Here is a 12,071-nt window from a genome sequence, read left to right as displayed (position 1 = left end):
TCCTCTATTCTGTTCTTGCCACAGTCAAAGGAGCTGTGACATGCTCATCTGACAAGGAGAGAGCAGGTACTCCCTGCTCCTCTTTTAGCTGGTGGCTGGGGTGGTCCTTGGTGGCCATTTGCTGCTTCAAAAGTTCTTCAAGGTAGCAGAATGATCACCGCTCAGCTCCTTAACCCTAAGCCCTTCTCATCAAGTCAGCCCTGAAAATGCTCACCTTCTCCGAGTTGGACAGCATTCTCTCCCTGCATTGCTTAGAGCCTTCCCAAGGCAGGTCTTCGGCTAGGAGTCAGCCACTCCCAGGAAGCCACATCAGGACCACTTCCAGGGTGCCAGAATTCTGCGAGGTGTTATATGCTTGAACGATGCACAAATAAACTAGTCCAACACCAACACACCAGGAAAAAAAAAAAAAACCAAAAAACCTGCATCTGGCTGGGTGCTTGTACTCAGTAGTAAATGTTCAATAAACATTTGCTGAATAAATGAAAGTATTTCAAATATTTAAAGAGGAAAACCTCACCAAGTCCACCAGAAGTCAACATTATTGACTGATTTACTCCTGTTTATTTGGGTAGATAATTAAAAGTCTGCTAAAAAACATTCTCTAATATTTATCAGGGACAACTACGCATCACAAATTTTACAAATGTGAGCTGATTTTATTTTACGACCTGGTGAGCTGGGAATGTCAATGCCACTTTAGGAATAAGTGAACTGAGGCTTAAGGAAAAGTTAAGGGCCTGTCTTGAGGCCATGGAGTAAGTTAAGCAGTGGCCCCTGGTGCCTAACCTAGATTAGGAGCTAATTTTAAAGGTGAAGCTGTGTTCAGAACACTAGCTGCCTCCCCCAAAGTCACAACACGGTGGCATCAGGAGTGACAGGAGTGGAGGGGAAGCCTGAAAAATTGTGTGAAGGAAGAAGGCAGTGGAGGCTCCCTACTCCTCCCCATAGCCTTATGCTGGGGAAGCTTCAAGCTTGGGGACCTTTGCCCAAGCAGAGTAGAAAAGGGTCTGGCTCCTGCACGCCTCTCCCTCTCTGATGGCTGGGCTGGTTCTCCCTTCCCACTACCCTCTCACATTTCATTCTGAACTACACTTCTTAGTTCTCTGAATGCTCCAGAGACCTAGAAACAAGCCAAGCCTTAGGGCCTGTGGACACTGTCCCTGTGTCCCCTGAGGTCGATGACTCCTCGCCCCAGAAGGGACCCAGGGGAGCAGGCAGGAGAGTCCCAGAAGACATGTGTGGTCTGATCTGCTACAGCTGAACACAGCTGTCAGCTCCCCCACACCTGTTCAAGCCTGCCTGACAGGTGAGCAGCTGTGTTCCACATCTGCCTGTCCATCTGTCTCCTTTCCAGGGCTGTGGAGACAGCCGATGCTCTTCAGAAGGGAGGTCCTAGGGGGTCTGAGGCAACACTCTCACTTGGACTACTACTCCAAAGGGACTACAAGGGGTGAGTGAGGAAGGAAAACTTGTGCCTCGGTTTCCATTGGACACCATGAACCCCTCCCCATGGCCAAGCCTCTCACTGCCTCCAGCTCCTCCTCCCGGCTTCCCAAGCTTCTGCCTGCCAAGCTCTGCAAATTACCACACATGCCAATAAGTCATTAGAAACCAGAACGGCAAATGTGGGGTTGCCATGGAGACCAACACCAGGAACTGGCAGCCCTGGGGGCTGGCCAACGGCTCAGGTGTATTAGGGGGAGAGGCAGAAAGGCTGACCTGCCTGACAGAGGCCGATAAGGTGCTGCTGGCTCTACCTCCTTTCTTAACTTCCCATTCCCAGGGCCTGTGTGCTGTTCACCTGCAGCTTGCTAGGACGATGAGTCCTGCACAGGCTGCGGTGGGTGGGGGAAGGTACAGGCTGTGATAGTGCCCAGCTGGCAGCCAGCCCCAGGGCAAGGAGTACTGCAGTCCTAAGCAGCCTGGGCTTGGTTATAGATGTTTTGGAAAAACTAAGGGTCCGATGAGGGTCGAAAGGCAGGGCAGAACCCAAGCAGTACCGTTCTGGGTCTTTACTTCGGCCAGGTACTTAGCACAGCACCCTTTGTAGGTAAGTACACACACACACACCCACACACCCCACATTGGTGAGTGGAAGAGAGACTTCACTGAAGCAGGCAGGATTTGACAAGATAAAAGTAAGCCCTAGGTTGGAAGCCCAACTTCTTCAACGACTCAGTGTTGACCTCCAACAACGTCCCTTCTCTCTGTGCCTTGGCTTCACCGTCTGGAGGACATGGAGGAGGTACTTTAAATCTAGTGTTTCAAACTAACTTTCAGGCCTCAGGATATAAAGCAATTCCCCCAGGGTCACTGGTCAGCAGGATCTTGAGTGGAGTTCTGGTCTACCTCACTACAGTTTTGGCCTTATACTCACTACTATAACAAATTAACATGAATTCTGTGCCTTACTTGAGTTTATTTATTTGTTATAGGCAGAGAAGTCAGACTGGAATGGGTCTCTCCGAGTTAAAGTCAAGGCATCTAAAGGTTCATTCCTTTCTGGAGGCCCCAGGGGACAACACTTGGTGCTTTTCCCTGCTTCCAGAAGCTGTCTTCATTCCCTGGCCTAAGGCTAACAATGACTGGTCAAGACTTTCTGAATCGTACCTCTCCAGCTCTGACTTCTGTCCCCTCTTCACAGGATCCTGTGGTTACACTGTACTCACCAGAATAGTTCAGGACCTCTCTTGATTTGAAGGTCCATCAGCACCTTTCATTCTATTCGAAAACCTACCATCTCTTTCCTATGTAACAGCATAGTCAGGGGCTCTGGGGATGAGCGTAATACAAAAGGCCTCTTACTCTGCCTGCCATACACTGCAGTTGTGTTTCGAAACAAAGCAAAACATCCAATTCTAAAAGCACTGGAAAGCACAAGGCCAGATGACTTTCAGTTATAAAGTAACTGAGAACTGGGTTCCTCCTCTCATCTCTTGGGATTTCCTTTTGAAGAAACAACAGGAACTCGGGAACCTGCATGTCCAGTGGCAATGATGACAGGAAGTTGCAGGGTGCACAGAGATGACTCTAGGGTCATCAGAAAAGGGGATCTAGGGAGGAATGAATGTGAACCTTTCAAAAGAACCCCCTTAACTCCACCCCACGTTCACCTTGACATTCAGATTATCCTGCAGTGTCTGGTCTTGGCTTTCTTTCCAGATAAGGTCAGCTGTGTGTGTAAGTCAGGCGCAGGAGGCACACTGATTCAGCCATCATGAAGCTGGGATACCAGCCTCTCATCCACGCCCTTCAAAAACCACACCCAAGATCGGAAAGCTCAGTCTTGGAACCTTCCTGTGAGCATCTTGCTAATCCTAGGGGCCATTTCCAGCACTGGCAGGTGAAACAGCTTCCTCTTTGCTCTGGGGAGAGATGGGAGCCTCCTCTCTCTTCCCACCTGACCTTTGTCCTTGCCTTGGCAGATACAGTCTGCCAGGGCCTGAGACCCCATAAGGCTCCATCATACTACATCGAAAAGTGGGACGTAACTGTGGGCTGGTGCCTGCAGATTTTATTCAAATGGCTCACTCTCTTCTCAGCCCTGTTTCTTCCTCATTCTCATTTCTACCTCTTGTGTTCCAGGGGACTCTGGAAAGGGAAATGCAGAAGGGGAAAGCTGTTTTCTGGAGGAGCAGCCCTGGGGAAAAGGAGGGAGAGGAACTAACATTTATTGAGCTTCTACTCTGTAGTAGGCACTTTACACAGATTAGATCATTTAATGCGGCTGAGAACCAGAGCTCTGGAGTCACACATGTGGGGCTGCATTCTGGCTCTGTCACTTGCCGACTGTGTGTGGCCTCCGGCAAGTGACTTAAAGCTTCCCGGCTTTAGTTTTCCTCAGCTGCAAAATGGGGGAAAATAATGTCTGCTTCCCTGCGTTCTGTGGATTAAATGAGATAAATGCAGGAAAGCCTTGGGCGCCGCAGAAGCACGCACAAGTGTTAGCTATTATTACTAACAACCCTGGGAAGTAGCTGTTATTAACCCAGACTTAACACAAGCCCAGGGTGAGGCTCCGAGAGGTTAAGCTAAAACGCCCAAGGACAAGTAGCTGAGAAAATGGGGTTCTCACCCAGCTCTGGCTGACTCCACTTGCTGGAGACTGTGAGCCACAATGTCCTTGACAGCTGCAGCCTTAGACTCAGCCCCGCAGCTTCAAGGAGCAGGACCTGAGGTATAGTTTGAACCCTTCTTCTTAGCTCTTGAGGGCCCAGAACAGGAGAGAAAGCTGTTACTGAATAGTGGCCATTTTATCAGTGTGACTCCTGGCTTTTACTTGTTGGCTGAGGTCCAAGCAGAGGTGCATTTTTTTTTCTTTTTTGCTTATACTTTGAGTAGGTGAGGGTACCCCAGTGGATTCTCTTACCCCCTGCTGCAGAGGTGAGCCACCCTCTGCTCCAATGGAGCAACCTCTATTCGGGGAAAGGGGCAGTCACTTCATTAACAGGACTGTCGTGGAGTAACCTGCCAGACAGGAGCTCAGAGCCACTAAGATGCACTAGGAGAGGCTAGCTGCTGGCTAGATAGGAAAATGGAGCCTGGGGGCACTTCAGAGCAATGGGCCACAGATACCAAATGGACTAAGGACATTTGTGGGTTGCTCAGGGGGATTCTGAGAACAGAACAGAAAATACCTAGACCTGGGAAAGAGGCAAAAACCCTGGAGGACACCATGAGAAACAGAGGCTACAGGGCAGAGACACCCCCAACTGGTCCCCTACTTCCCTGCCCTGGCACAGAGCTTGCTGACTTGCTCCCACCCCTAATGAGACCCCTGGTCCTCCCCTCCTGCTTGACCACCCTCTCACCCGTCCAGGTATAGATCCATCCCCCTGCAGAGTGGAATCCCACTTTGTTCTCAGGCCGCGATCTGCTGCACCTCCCGAAGCTTTCCCTGTGTACTCCCACACAAAGCGCACAGTTCTGATAACATTTATAGTCTAAATCACACAGTTTAGCACTTGGTTTTAAATACTGTCTGATATTATTCCCTCGTTATTTCAGAGTATGAGTTCTGCCTCCCCAACTCATCTGAGCATCTCCCTACCGGCAGCAACTAGGGCTTACACACACGTTTTCACACCCATACCCCAGCCCCGCAGACCAAGTGCCACAAACCGGTGGGCACATATTGATTGACCAAAATAGTCTTGATGGCAGAAGAAAGCTGGGATGGATGGCCCAACCTCGGGGTTTCAAAAATCCAAATCCTGAGAGGTCTCTATCTTATCCAGAGAAGCCAAAGCCCTCACCCTAGCTCCAGTTTGGCTTTGTGGGTATTCCCCAGCCTCAGCTTCTTCCCTTCTCAGCACCACACTCTCATTGGCCTCTCCTTTGCCCCTCTCCAGCATGCCAGGCCCCATCCTGTCTCCCAGCTGTCACACCAGCTATTCTATTCCTTCTGCCCAACACTCATTTCATGTTGTCTAGCCACCTGTGGCCACCCTAAACGACCCTCCCCCACGACCCCCCTCCCTTTCCACCCCCCAGGCCTCTCATCATCTGTCTATTTCTTTCTCTGGCTATATCTTTCTCTGGAACACTTTACACTCTCTAACATGCCGCTTGCTTTCTAAGTTTACTTTGCTGTATCCCCAGATGGCAAAGTAAAAGCTCCTTAAGGGCATAGCTCTCCATTACTCCCTGCTGCCTGGCACTCCTGGGGCAGACACTGAGGCTTGATAAACACTGGCTAATGAAGAGGCACACCACCCACCCTGTTTATGAAGGCAGAGGCATGTGCAGAGATGGGCTGTGGGTGGAGCCATTTCACAGATCCCCTGGGGTGTGGGAGTCCATGCCCCTCCTTGCCTGGGCCATCCTGAACATCAGGTCGAATGGTGGCCTCTCTCCTCTCCCCTTCCTGTGGCACAGCTTTTACATCTGCTCCGCCTTCAGGACATCGCAACTTTTGTCTTTCCCCAGCTTGACCTTTTCGCCCCTACCCTGCATGCTCATGCAGTGCTTTGCAGACATAAACCTTCCTTGCTGCTTCCAGGAAGGCTCAGATAAGACAGCCCCACTTCTCCTGGGGGACCCAAGCTGGCTGCTTCACAACCATCGCCCCCCCTCCTACCTCATGTTTTCTCTGAAGGAGCTGCCTCAAGAGATGCTTGTAAACAGGACCGGCTGCACTGGCTCTTCCCAGCACACTAAGCCTGCCGAGTTAGCAGCAGCCCACTGAAGGCCCCTACATGGCCTGCCTGTTTCCTTCCACCTTCCACCGGTGTGTTCTGTTCTCCCCTCCTCCAGAGAGCCACACTTTGGTTGAGCCCTCTCCTGTGTCCATGGGCACTGAGCCAGGGTCAGCTTCTTGGAGGCCCTGGAGGTTCTGACCGAGACAGAAAAAAGCAGTGTTAGATCTTGTGTTGTGTTGTGTTGTGTTGTGTTGTGTTGTGTTGTGTTTTGAGACAGGGTCTCACTGCATAGCTCTGGCTGTCCTAGACCAGAGACCTCTCTGTAGACCATGTTGGCCTCAAACTCAGAGAGCTGTGACCCTCTGCCTCCTGAGTGCTGCCAATGAAAAATGTGCACCACCACAGCCTGAATTATCAGATCCCTGGGGGTTGCACCTGTGGCTCATTGTCAGAGTGCTTACTTAGCATAGGAAAGATCCTAGGTTCGAATCCCTAGCACCACCAAGAAACAAACAACAAAAACAGGTTAATGGTATTGAATAGCACAACCTATGGGAGATAGAAGAAGGGGTCGAGGAGATTTTGAAGTTCTCTTTAGAGGGAAAGGTGACCACTGGCTTGGACAGAACAGGCATGGGGAATTTGTTCTTGTAGGAAGAAGTTAGCAAAGGGAGCAGGACTCAGGGTACCTCTAGGCCAATAACTGCTAAGTCCTGGGGGTGGTGAAGGGTTCAATCTCTCCCTCTTTTCACGGCTACTTTAGCAAGTCCAAGCCTCAATTATTCTGTGTTTCAATCAGGGACAGGAGAGCCGCCCAGCTAATAGGAGTATTTGGGGTCTAGTTGGGCAAGCACTTTGCATAGTGCCCGGCACACAGTGCTCAGTAGATTTGAGGTGCTATACTGTGTGTCATGACAAGTTGAGAGGTGGAAGCTGAGAAGCCATTTTGCCCCCAGGAACTCTCTGCATGCTCTTCATGTCGGAACTTGCTTCAAGTCCATCAAACGCTGAACAGCAGGGAAGATGTGGGTGGAAGAAACACATGGAGACAAACTGAATTCTAAAGCAGACCTGGTTAAACTCACCCCCTACAAGGCAACTCTCTAAGGCCAAAGCATCTCCCAGGTCCCCAGAAAGTACCAGAAGCCAGAGTACAAGGCCTTGGGTACAGCAGAATCTGGACACTGATGGCTTAGACACAGGTGGGGAGTCAAGGTCATGCAACCACACCCAGCAGGACTGCACCAGGCCCCCTTGCTTAGAAGCTCACTCTTTTAGACCAAGGGGTGTGGGGCTGTTCTGGGAAGCTAGCCAGCCCCACTAGAAGCTCAGCTCCTAGCATCAGGAACAAAAAGGCTGAAGAGGGCCACTAAGTGGTGTTAGTGATGTCCATAAAGGACAACACATACACTCCTCGGTGCCTTTTCATATACAATTCCTGTGCCCCAGATACCTTCAGCACCACTGTCCCGAGGCTCTCCACTTCTGCTACCTGGCCCCCTTTCTGGCCTTGCCCTAAATATCAACTGCGTCAGCAAGTTTTTTTCTAGTCTAAAGACACGAGAACCTTCTTCTATTCAGCCCTAGACTATATAACACCGACTCCTTGCTAATAATAACAACAACTTATATAGAACTTACTATATTCCAGACACTCCTCTGGACTCCTTGGCCTGTATTCCCTCCTCTTATGAAGTAGGTGCTATTATCATACCAGTTATATATAGATAGAGAAACTGAGGCTCAGAGAGGGTAGATGAGTTTCCCAGTGTCTCCCAGCAACAAGTGGGGCAGCCTAGGTAGAACTTGGGTGGATGGCTCCAGAATCTTTTTTTACCCTTACTGTGAGCTCCCTGAGGGCAGAGACGATGGCTGATTCATCTGTTTCTGCACAGAGTAGGTGCTTTAGGGAAGATGAATTGACTGAACAAGCCCAGATGAGAGAAATTCCACGCCTTCCATTAGCCTAGAGACAGCTACACTATTTAGGAAATCTAAGACACAGTTTCCTTTCTGGCCCGGCCTCTCACACACTTCTGCAGCAGAACCTGTCTTGCTATGGCTGTTTTTCTTCCTGAGCCCGTGTTTGTTTTCAAGTCACCCTCTCTCACTGTCTTCTTCCTATTTGTGTCCCCATAGCCGGTCCCTCTTCCACCTTCAACCACTGACCTTGTCCCGGCCTGCAGTCCTTGCAGGCACCCAAGCTACCCACTCTCAGTCTCTATCTCTGGGCTTTTGTGGCAGTGAAGGTTTAGCTGAGGAGGCCAAGAACAGGAGCCACACAGACTCAGGAGGCGGACTACCGATGACCACCGATGATCACTGATGATGCTCCAACACTGGCCTCAGATAAACACAGCAATAACCTCCTTGCTCTTCACCCCAATAAAGGTGGAGATGGAGGGTGAGTGCCTGCTACCTACTTCTGTAGGTCAGAAGGATTCTCTGCCCTCCCTGTGTCTTCTGCAATGCCCTCACTCCTATAGGAAGCCTTCCTGGATCACATGAGAAGGTTTATTCATGCAACCATTCAGCAAATATAGTCTGTATTCTAAGTGGAGAGACAAGACACACCCCTGAAAAGCTAGGGCGAATGTGGGCTCCCTTGCTACTGTAGAATTTAGCAGATGTCGTAAGTATCATAAGAGGCTACTGTACTGCAGCAGTGGTTTCAGAGACCATGGAGCACCAAGTGGTCCATTTTCTCTAGGGCCCAGACTCCCCAGCTAGAAAGCAGAGACTAGGATGCAGCCCTTTAGAAGGACTGAATATGATGATTTCTGGAAAGCTCTTCACATAGCCTAGTGCAGAGCAGCTGCTCCTTAAACTGTCTTTAATTCCTTTCTTGTGCAAACCACTGACTTCTGCATAGTCCTGGCCTCCAAGATAGATGATGATATACAAACCACTTCATCCTTTCAGGTTAGAAACGACTTAATGATAGATACATCATAGATAGGAAGCGATGGAGATACGTTGTATATAGGGAGCGATAGAGATGGAATGTTAAGGGCCATTCTGTGATTATGATGCTAATTTGCTGGGGTTATTAATACTCCTCATTTCCCTCCACCACACCTTTGAAAGAAACTGGTGGGCATGGAACTAAATAACTATCAAGTTCAAATACAAGTTCAGCTCTGCCTACGAGGTTTGTCTATTACTTGTAACCTCCACACTTAAGACAGTCACATAGTAGGTGTTTAGTAAGTAGTTGATGGACAAATAAGTTTTACAAAAGCAAGGAGTTTCCTCCTTCCCTTCAAATAAAAGAAACAAGGGGGTAGAGAGGAGGAGGGGGAGGAGCAAGTGAGTGAATGGTAGGGCAAAGGGAAACAAGGAAATTCAGGTGCCAGACCTGTCAGCCTGGTCCTCTCTGCAAAGGGGATGTGCCAGGGACAGTGGTACCTGTGCACCCACTGTCAAGAGGCTGTCAAGAGGCTGTCAAGAGGCGAAGAAGCCATTGTGTGCCTGGCTTGTGGTTTAAGCTGCATTTTACAGAAAGATAAAGGTGGAGGTAGAAACCTGGAGGAGAGGAAGGAAGGTAAACTTGGAGGATGGTCGGGAGAGGATGAGCAGTGTAGTGTGAGAGCAAAGGGAGAGGGAGAGGTGCTTCAGGAGGAGGGAAAAGGAAAGGAGGGACGGGGCAGATGTGGGCAGTTAGGAAGTATTCTGCTGGCCTAGCTTAGCTCAATGAGGCCCCAATCTCTCAGTTCTTATTGCCATTCCATGTCTCCGGCAGGGTAAGCTCTGGCAGGAGATCTGGTTTGGGGGGTGCTTCTAGGTGCCAGACTCTGGGAATGGTTAAAATCCCTGAGGTGCCAGAGAGTTTTTCAACTCGACCCTTTCCAAATAACATTCTGCCCTAGGCCCCAGGCCCCCTAAACAGGCAGCAGGCAACATCTGAGGCAGTCCAGGGATGGAAGAAGGCCAGAGAGGCACAGACCCCGAGCTGTGCTTCTCCCTTCCGCTTCTTCACAACGTCTCCTGGCCAGGAAAGTGGGTCAAGCCACCACAAGGTAGGCAGAAGACCCATTGGCCAGGGAGCCTTCGCATTGTGCACACAGCCCTGGTCCTCCCTGCTCTTTGGAGGACTGTTCAAGGAGCCCAGCGGCCACTGACAGGAGGTTGCTCGCTTCTCCCTCAGAAAGAGAATACTGTCCAGAGTGATGGCGAGGCTCATGAAGCCTGTCAATCATTCTGGATAAGTAAGGACGGGTAGATATTTGCTCCTGGGTCCCCTAGATAATGGTGAAGACGCTGGCAAAAGGCCACTCCTGTTGTCCTGACCTGGCTGCTCTCTCCAGTGCCCTCCTGCCTCCTGGGGTCTTCAAGCAGACGGCAGCCAGTCCATCTCTGGCAACCAGCGGCAGCCAGCGCTGTGCCCAGCCCACCCTCCTCCAAGCCCTGCCAGTCGCCCAATTAGAAGCTGCGTTGGCTTCAACAGATGGGAGCTGCGGCAGCCTGAGGAACAGAGCACAAAGCCCAGCTGACATTTTCCTTCCTGTTCATTTGGTGGGGGAGGAAGGGCAGGGGCAGCCGGGAGCATTGCAACACCCTGCTAGGGCCCACCCCCGGGGTCCAGTTCTCTCCTTCAGCGGCTCAGTTCAGCTGCCTCACCCCGCCGCTCGAGGATCTTGGCTGGCTGGGCAGTCTGCGCCCGCACAACCCTGTCATGCCAGCAGGACAGACGGCCCACCTGTGGCTGGCCAGCCCAGCCTGTCCCTGGCATGATGCGGTGGCCTCAGAGCTGCTTTAAACCGCACAGCGCCCAGGCTTAGCCCGGCCGACCCCTCCCCCACCCAAAAGTCCCATCTTAGACTGCAGTCAGACCCTAGTCTCCCGCCCGGGAGGAGCCTGACTCTCGGTGCCAGATACTTTGTACAGACCCAACCAAGGCCACCCTGTCTTTTTTGCACGGCCACCACCCGAGCTCCCAGGAAGGGAAAGTCCCCTAGGCTCTAGTGCGCTTCCATCCTGCGAGTTCTCCTCTGTCACGCCCTCTCTAACCCCGGGGCCACCTCTTTGGCTCCTCTGCATCTCCAGGGCTCCCCGCTACCCAGCAACAGTTTGAGGGGTTGGGGCCTCTCCCAGTTGGTTCAGGCCCCGACCCTCTCCCCCGCAGCTCCGGTCCAGCCAGCGCAGCGGCCACCTCCTTTGCATTCTCTAGCTCTCCTTCCTTCGCCCCTCCCGGCCTTCTCCCCAAATCACCAGCTCTCCTGCAGGCATCTCGGCGACCGCCGCGGTCGCGGCCGCGCTCCCCTCCCCCATCGGGTCATCAAAGCCCGGGCCGCGGGGACAGGATCTCGGCGACCCTCAAGGCCAAGCCAGCGTCCTCGGAGTCCACAGTCCCGGCCGCCAGGGAGCCGCACACTCACCGCGCGGGCGCTGTCCTATGTCCGTCACTCGCCTCCCGGCTGGGATCGCTGCTCCACGGCGCGCTGCTACCCAGGCCCGGGAGGCTCGCCGGGCGCCTTCCCCAACCTACACTTGTCCTGGGAGTGGTCTCAACGCTGAGCCTGCGAGGGCGTCAGCAGAATGACAGTGTCCCCAATCCTGCGCGCCGCGGCTGGAGGTTGGCGGCCAGGGCCGGCGCTCCCGGAGCGCCGCGCGTCTGCGGAGCACGGAGCAGGCCCGCGGCGCCCGGCGCCCCCGCCGCGCCTCCTCCCTCCTGGCTGCTCGCGCTCGTCCTCCTCACTAGCTGCTCCGCCGCGCTCCCAACCTCCCTAGCCCACTCCGGTCGCCTCCTCCCTGTCTGCTTGCCACGCCAACCCCCTCCAGTCCCGCTGCCATTTTAACTCCTGAGTGGCCAGAAGCCCCTTCTGCCTCACTTGCACACATCCCAGAGGAAGGAGTTGGGTGGGGCCCGATGCTGTAGTTTGAGCGGTCCTTCTGCATCAAGACCCAAGGCTTATGGAAGAGAGGGAG

General features: G+C 52.3%; 1 protein-coding gene across 1 annotated transcript in view; it reads right to left on the bottom strand.

Annotated features, from left to right (window-relative positions):
• Lrrn2 (leucine rich repeat protein 2, neuronal) overlaps nucleotides 1–11,842 on the bottom strand; it is a 59,651-nt gene extending 47,809 nt beyond the window's left edge. The window contains exon 1 of the mRNA NM_010732.4: nucleotides 11,522–11,842. The gene's annotated coding sequence lies outside the window, so the exon portion shown is untranslated. The remainder of the gene's footprint in view (nucleotides 1–11,521) is intronic.
• Nucleotides 11,843–12,071: the final 229 nt, after the last annotated feature.

Source organism: Mus musculus, chromosome 1 (genome assembly GCF_000001635.26).
Source record: "Mus musculus strain C57BL/6J chromosome 1, GRCm38.p6 C57BL/6J".
In the NCBI taxonomy this organism is placed as follows: domain Eukaryota; kingdom Metazoa; phylum Chordata; class Mammalia; order Rodentia; family Muridae; genus Mus; species Mus musculus.
The sequence above is the reverse complement of the archived record's forward strand: the minus strand, read 5'-3'. Positions and strand labels throughout refer to the sequence as shown.